Genomic DNA, 7,577 nt, shown 5'->3' on the forward strand with positions numbered 1-7,577 from the left:
CTAGTGTTATACCCATTGACTTATACAAACAAATTATGCATGATATTGCGCCTGCTGAGTTAGAAGATATTGATGTTACAATTAAACTTGCCAATAGAGATACTATATCTGCAATAGGAATTGTTAGAGATGTTGAAGTCTTGTGTGGGAAAACCGAATATCCCGCTGATTTTCTTGTTCTTGGTTCTCCACAAGATAGCTTTTGTCCCATTGTATTTGGTAGACCCTTCTTGAATACTGTTAGTGCTAAGATAGACTGCAAAAAGAATGTTGTTACTGTTGGCTTGGATGATATGGTTCATGAGTTTAATTTCTCTAAATTTAGTAAACAACATCGTGAGGAAGAATTGCCTAGTAAGGACAAAATTATTGGTCTTGCTTCTATTGCCGTACCTCCTAGTGATCCTTTAGAACAATATTTGCTAGACCATGAAAATGTGTAGGACCTTAAGAAGAGGTGTCTAGAGGGGGGGTGATTAGACACTAAGTACCAAAGTTGCAGTTTTTGACCTTTTTAAGTTTAAGTGGAGTTTAGGCACAAGTTTAACATTCACAACATATAGCAAGCAAGCATGCAAAAAGTATATGAGCAGCGGAAAGTAAAGCATGCAACTTGCAAGAATGTAAAGGGAAGGGTTTTGGAGGATTCAAACGCAATTGGAGACACGAATGTTTTTGTCGTGGTTCCGATAGGTGGTGCTATCGTACATCCACGTTGATGGAGACTTCAACCCACGAAGGGTAACGGTTGCGTGAGTCCACGGAGGGCTCCACCCACGAAGGGTCCACGAAGAAGCAACCTTGTGTATCCCACCATGACCGTCGCCCACAAAGGACTTGCCTCACTAGCGGTAGATCTTCACGAAGTAGGCGATCTCCTTGCCCTTACAAACTCCTTGGTTCAACTCCACAATCTTGTCGGAGGCTCCCAAGTGACACCTAGCCAATCTAGGAGACACCACTCTCCAAGAAGTAACAAATGGTGCATTGATGATGAACTCCTTGCTCTTGTGCTTCAAATGATAGTCTCCCCAAAACTCAACTCTCTCTCATAGGATTTGGATCTGGTGGAAAGAAGATTTGAGTGGAAAGCAACTTGGGGAAGGCTAGAGATCAAGATTCATATGGTAGGAATGGAATATCTTGGCCTCAACACATGAGTAGGTGGTTCTCTCTCATAAATGGTAAGTTGGAAGTGTAGGTCTGTTCTGATGGCTCTCTCCACGAATGAAGAGGAGGTGGAGGGGTATATATAGCCTCCACACAAAATCTAACCGTTACACACAATTTACCAAACTCGGTGGGACCAAATCAACAAACTTGGTCGAACCGATTTAGTAAATCTAGTGACCGTTAGGATTTTTGGTGGGACCGATATGGTTACGGTTAGGGCATAACGTAATCTTGATGAGACCGATTACACAAACTCGGTGAGACCGATTTTGGTAATTAGCTAACCAGAGAGTTGGTCAGGCAAACTCGGTGAGACCGATTACTCAAACTCGGTGGGACCGATTTTGGTAATAAGTTAACCAGAGAGTTTGCATTGTAATCTCGGTAGTACCGATTTCTCAAAGTCGGTGAGACCGATTTTGATAATGGACATACACACAGAGATTACAATCCCATCTCGGTGAGACTGAGATCCCTATCGGTGAGACCGATTTGCCTAGGGTTTGTGGCAGTGGCTATGTCATCTGAACTCGGTGGCGCCGGATAGAAAGAATTGGTGGGGCCGAGTTTAACTTTAGGTTTAGGACATATGTGTGGAAATGGGAAAGTAGTTGAGGGTTTTTGAGCATATCACTAAGCACTGTGGAGCAAGAAACTCATTAAGCAACACCTCATCCCTTCTTGATAGTATTGGCTTTTCCTATAGACTCAATGTGATTTTGGATCACTAAAATATAAAATGAAGATTCTTGAGCTTGAAGCTTTAGCCCATCCTTTGTCCTTAGCTTCTTGAAGGAGTTCCCACAACCTTTAGTCGAGGCCACAACATTGTTGAGCTTGTCTGAAATATACTAGATAAAAGTGTTAGTCCAACAAGACATATGTTGACATTAATTACCAAAACCACCAAGGGAGCAGTTGTGCTTTCAATCTCCCCCTTTTTGGTAATTGATGACAACATACATCAAAGCTTTAGATAAGGATATAAAGAATAGCAAGTAAAGCTTTGGAAAGACATGTAACAAGCATAGGCTCCCCCTACATGTATGCAATCATGTGAATAAGAAAGAAAAACATGTGAGAGGATAACCATGATAGAGTAGGCAATGTGTTACCTGTATCTTGGCCATATGCATCAGAGCAAAGAATATTAAAGAAAATACCTTCATGCTCATAAGTCCTTCTTGCAAACAATATGTACATCACCAAGAGTTCCTCATACACATGATTGTGATGCATATACTTACCTTGTAGGCTTGAGTTGGCTTAGGATGGAATGAACCTGCGTAAACAAGGTTAGATAACACAGATACATCTACTAGCCAGAGCAAACAGAAGAAACCACAAGAATACCAAGACTGGGATGACATGTAGAGAGTGAGTACTAAGTACCACATTGGATTAGACATGTCCCCAAGAGTAAAGATATGCAATGAATTTAAATGATTTCTTTCCCATAGATGCCTTGCTCCCCCTGAATCTAGCATGGGATATTGGGAGAAGATAGGGAACAGAAAATCAGAGCTAAAAGATATAAATGAACAGAGCTAATGCAAGCTAATACAAATAAGCACATATGAACATGTCTTTCCCCTCAAGAAGACATGTGGCATCTCTCCTCTTGAACACCAAGCATCTGGGATCCTTGAGAAATACTTTCTACTTGAGTATTCTCTCCCCCTGGAGATCTCTTCCTCCCCCTGAGGAGGTGATATACTCTTTCTCTGATGTGATCTCTCTAAATGATAAGCTTTGATGTGATCTCTCTCTGCCCCTTTGACATCAATTTCCAAGAAGGGTTTGATCCTTGAGTCAGAGCACAAAGCATTTATAAAAATGTGATGCTTGTAGAGGACAAGATTCATTGAGTGGAGCTGGATCAGAAGAAACACAGAATAAGTGGCAAACTAATTTTCCTATTGTGAAGTCGGTGGCACCGAGTGGTATACTTCGGTTGTATCGAAAGGATTCGGTTGGACCGAAAATAACAAATCAGTGTAACCGAGTTCATCACAGGGAAAACAATTGTCACCTCAGCTCACTAGACTAATAAGATCTCACAAAGATTTGCAAGGAATTTACTGAAAGATATGCAATGAATTGGATGCAGAAAATGCAGAGCAAACAGAAAGAAATCTAGATGAAGTTATTTTTGAAAGGGGAAACAAATATGCTTGAGACAGATGCAAAAACATAGAAGAGAACACAAGAGAACTTCATCTAGAGATGGTCGGCGACAAAGTCACCTATGTTAGAGTATATTGACTTAGGAGTCAAGTGAGATCACTTGATCATAGGTCATACTCATCGTTTAAGCTCAAAATGGGGTTGCCATTTTTCGTTTAAGCATCTTGATGTATTCACATCTTGTCGAGTAACTTTAGCTCATGACTTGGAGTAAAGCTTCTCTAAGATGGAATAACATACCTTGGTTGGTGGTGTTGTCCATGTAGTTGAACTTGTGTGGGTTGCTCAAGGTTGATGTAGCTCATCAAGAATTTGGAGCACCACTTGGGATATGAGTCCATCTACCTACATGGGTTAGTTCTTGCAAGGAAGAGCACTTGTGTATCCAACAATGACAATCATGAAGCTCAACATAGAATTTGTCAAAGGATATGTTTGAATGGTTATGTGCTTCCTTGTCTTCAACCACCTTGGTGTAGAGACTTGGTGATGTAGAGATTGCTCAAGATATGAGTAGGTTACAACCTCATGGAATTAGATTCATCCAAGTACCTACATGGGTTAGATAACATGCAAGATACAAATATATCCAAGACATAAGATTTTCATCATAAGAGAAATATCAAGGATTAGTCATAAGCTCATGTCTTGCATGTGTCCAATGGAGTTTATACTCCAAGTTTGAAGCATCAATGATGTTCAATTCTCCTCTTAACCTGCAAAACACTTTCTCATCAAGAGGTTTAGTGAATATATCTGCTAATTGCTTTTCGGTGCGAACATGCTTAAGATCAATGTCACCCTTAGCAACATGATCTCGAATGAAATGATGATGAACTTCAATGTGCTTAGTTCGAGAATGTTGCATGGGATTATGACCAATTTTGATAGCACTTTCATTGTCACAAAGCAATGGAACATGTTTCACATATATCCCATAATCTTTAAGAGTTTGGGTCATCCAAAGTAATTGAGCACAACATGAACTAGCGGCAATGTATTCCGCTTCAGTGGTGGATAAGGATACCGAGTTTTGTTTCTTGGAGGACCAAGACACAAGAGATCTACCAAGAAATTGACAAGTACCCGAAGTGGACTTTCTATCAACCTTGTCTCCGGCATAGTCCGAGTCGAAGTAGCCAACAAGATCGAAAGAGGCCCTCTTAGGATACCAAATGCCAAAATTTTGTGTATGGATTAAGTATCTCACTATCCTTTTCATGGCCTTATGATGACATTCTTTAGGAGCAGCTTGATATCGTGCACACATGCACACACTTAGCATGATATCGGGACATGAAGCACATAGATATAACAATGAACCAATCATAGAGTGATAAACCTTTTGATCAACCAGTTCACCATCTTTGGTTAGGTCAAGATGTCCACAAGTAGGCATGGGTGTAGTCATACCTTTGCATTCTTGCATATTGAACTTATTGAATAAGTCCTTGGTGTACTTCGTTTGAGAAAGAAAACTACCTTCCTTAGTTTTCTTGATTTGCAACCCAAGAAAGAATTTGAGTTCACTCATCATAGACATCTCAAACTTCTCCCACATTATCTTCCCAAACTTTTCACTAAAATGAGGGTTAGTTGAACCAAATATAATATCATCAACATAGATTTGGCACACAAATAGTTCTCCATTAACCCTTTTAGTAAAAAGAGGAGAGTCAATTTTCCCAATTTCAAAACCTTTTTCAATAAGGAACTTGGTCAAGCATTTATACCACGCTCTAGGAGCTTGTTTAAGACCATAAAGGGCTTTGTGAAGTTTGTAAACATGATTGGGTTTCTTAGGATTGACAAAGCCGGGAGGTTGATTAACATAAACTTCCTCCTCTATTTCACCATTTAGAAAAGCACTTTTAATGTCCATTTGGTACAAGGTGATATCATGGTGATTAGCATAGGCAAGTAAGATGCGAATGGACTCAAGTCTAGCAACGGGAACATAAGTATCACCATAGTCCATAACTTTGACTTGTGTGTAGCCTTGGGTGATGAGACGTGCTTTGTTGTGAACTACTTGTCCATCTTCATCTTGCTTGTTGCGAAACACCCATTTGGTACCGATGATGTTGTGGTTGTTGTCGGGCTTCTCAACCAATGTCCAAACTTGGTTCCTCTCAAAGTTGTGTAGCTCTTCATGCATAGCATTTATCCAATCCAGATCTTCCAATGCTTCCTCGACCTTCATAGGTTCAATGCTAGAGATGAAAGAATAGTTTTCACAAAAGTTAGCTAAACGGGTTTTAGAGCGAGTGATTCTCCCGGTTTGAATATCATTGTAGATTTGCTCGACGGGATGGTCTTTAGCAATTCTTGCTCGAACTCGTTCAAGCTTTTGCTTGGTTCTTGGTTGAACTTATTCTTCATCTTGTTTTTCTTCTTAGCCTTCTTCATTGCTAGCGTTGTCGTTCTCTTGTCGTGGTGGAGAAGGAGGTCGTTGACGTTCATCTTGATGCACTTCCTCGTTTTCTTCATCTTTGTGTGTCCCACTCGTGGATGCTTCCGTATCAACTCTTGGTTCACCTTGTCGTGAAGTAGAAGATTCCAGTTGGACGGACGAGGTACTCTCCTTCACCTCCGTTGGACGAACCTTACCAATAGACAAGTCTTGGATTGCTTCCGAAGGATCTTTGTCTCCTACATCAATTGGCAATTGCTCTACTTGTGAGCCGTTAGATTCATCAAACTTCACATCTACCGTCTCTTCAAACTTTCGGGTGAAATTGTTGTAGACACGGTAAGTGTGAGAGTTTGAGCCATAACCTAGTAGGAAACCTTCGTGAGACTTAGGAGCAAATTTAGAACGACGATGCTTATCAAGAATGTAGCACTTTGAGCCGAATACTCAAAAGTATCCAACTTGGGGTTTGTTACCGGTGAGGAGCTCGGATGCTGTCTTGCCGAGTAGCTTGTGAAGATACAAGCGATTTGTTGCATGACAAGCTGTCTCAACCGCTTCTACCCAAATGTGCTTTGGTGTCTTGTACTCATCAAGCATCGTTCTCGCCATTTTGATGAGCGTTCGGTTCTTCCTCTCAACAACTCCATTTTGTTGAGGTGTGTACGTAGCCGAGAACTCGTGTGAAATCCCTTCTTCATCAAGATAGGTGTCCACATTTGCGTTCTTGAACTCCGTTCCGTTGTCGCTGCGAACCTTCTTGATCTTCACTTCAAATTGATTTTGGGCCTTCCTAGCGAAGTTCTTGAAGATCTTTGTGACCTGCGATTTATCATCGAGAAAGAACACCCACGTAAATCTTGAAAAATCATCAACTATAACTAGACCAAAAGAATTTCCACTGAGACTCTTGTAAGAGTTGGGACCAAAAAGATCCATGTGAAGTAGCTCGAGTGGCCTCCTTGTGGTCATGATGTTCTTCACGGGATGCCTTCCTCCAACCAGTTTACCTGCTTGACAAGCACTGCAAAGTCTATCCTTATCAAATATGACATCGTTAACACCAAGGATATGATTTCCTTTAATAATCTTGTCAAGGTTTCGCATACCAACATGACCTAGTCGTCTATGCCATAACCAACCTTTTGAGGATTTAGCAATGAAGCAAGTTTGAGCCCTTTTAGTGAAATCAACAATGTATAGATCACCTCTATGTATACCTGTAAAGACCATTTTATGATTGTCTCGACGAAACACTTGGCAATCTACTTCAGTAAATAGGACATTTAAACCGAAATCAACAAGTCTAGATACTGAAAGTAAGTTGTAGCCAAGAGATTCAACGAGCATGACATTTTGTATGGAGATATCGTGTGATATGGCCACCTTACCGAGGCCAACCACCTTACCCTTTGAGTTGTCACCGAAAGTGATATACTTTTGAGGACTATCATTTTCAGCAAGCTCACGAAACATGTCTTTATCTCTGGTCATGTGATCAGTACATCCACTATCAAGAACCCATTCCTTTCATCCTGACATATATCCCCGAAGATTTGCCATAAGACCAAAGTGTCTCATTGCAACATCAAGATGGAAGTCACTATCATCATCCTCATCATAGTATCCATGTTCAACATCATCATTTGGTGGATCAAATCCTAGAGAGGGTGATTTGTTAGAGTGAGTTTGACAATGATCTTGCTTATGAATTTGTATAGCTTCAGATATAATATGACCAATAATTCCAACATCTCCTTTGGCACGCATAAGGTTTGTAAGTTCAAATAGACGATCACCAAGC

This window comes from Triticum aestivum, chromosome 3B (assembly GCF_018294505.1).
Source record: "Triticum aestivum cultivar Chinese Spring chromosome 3B, IWGSC CS RefSeq v2.1, whole genome shotgun sequence".
Lineage (NCBI taxonomy): Eukaryota > Viridiplantae > Streptophyta > Magnoliopsida > Poales > Poaceae > Triticum > Triticum aestivum.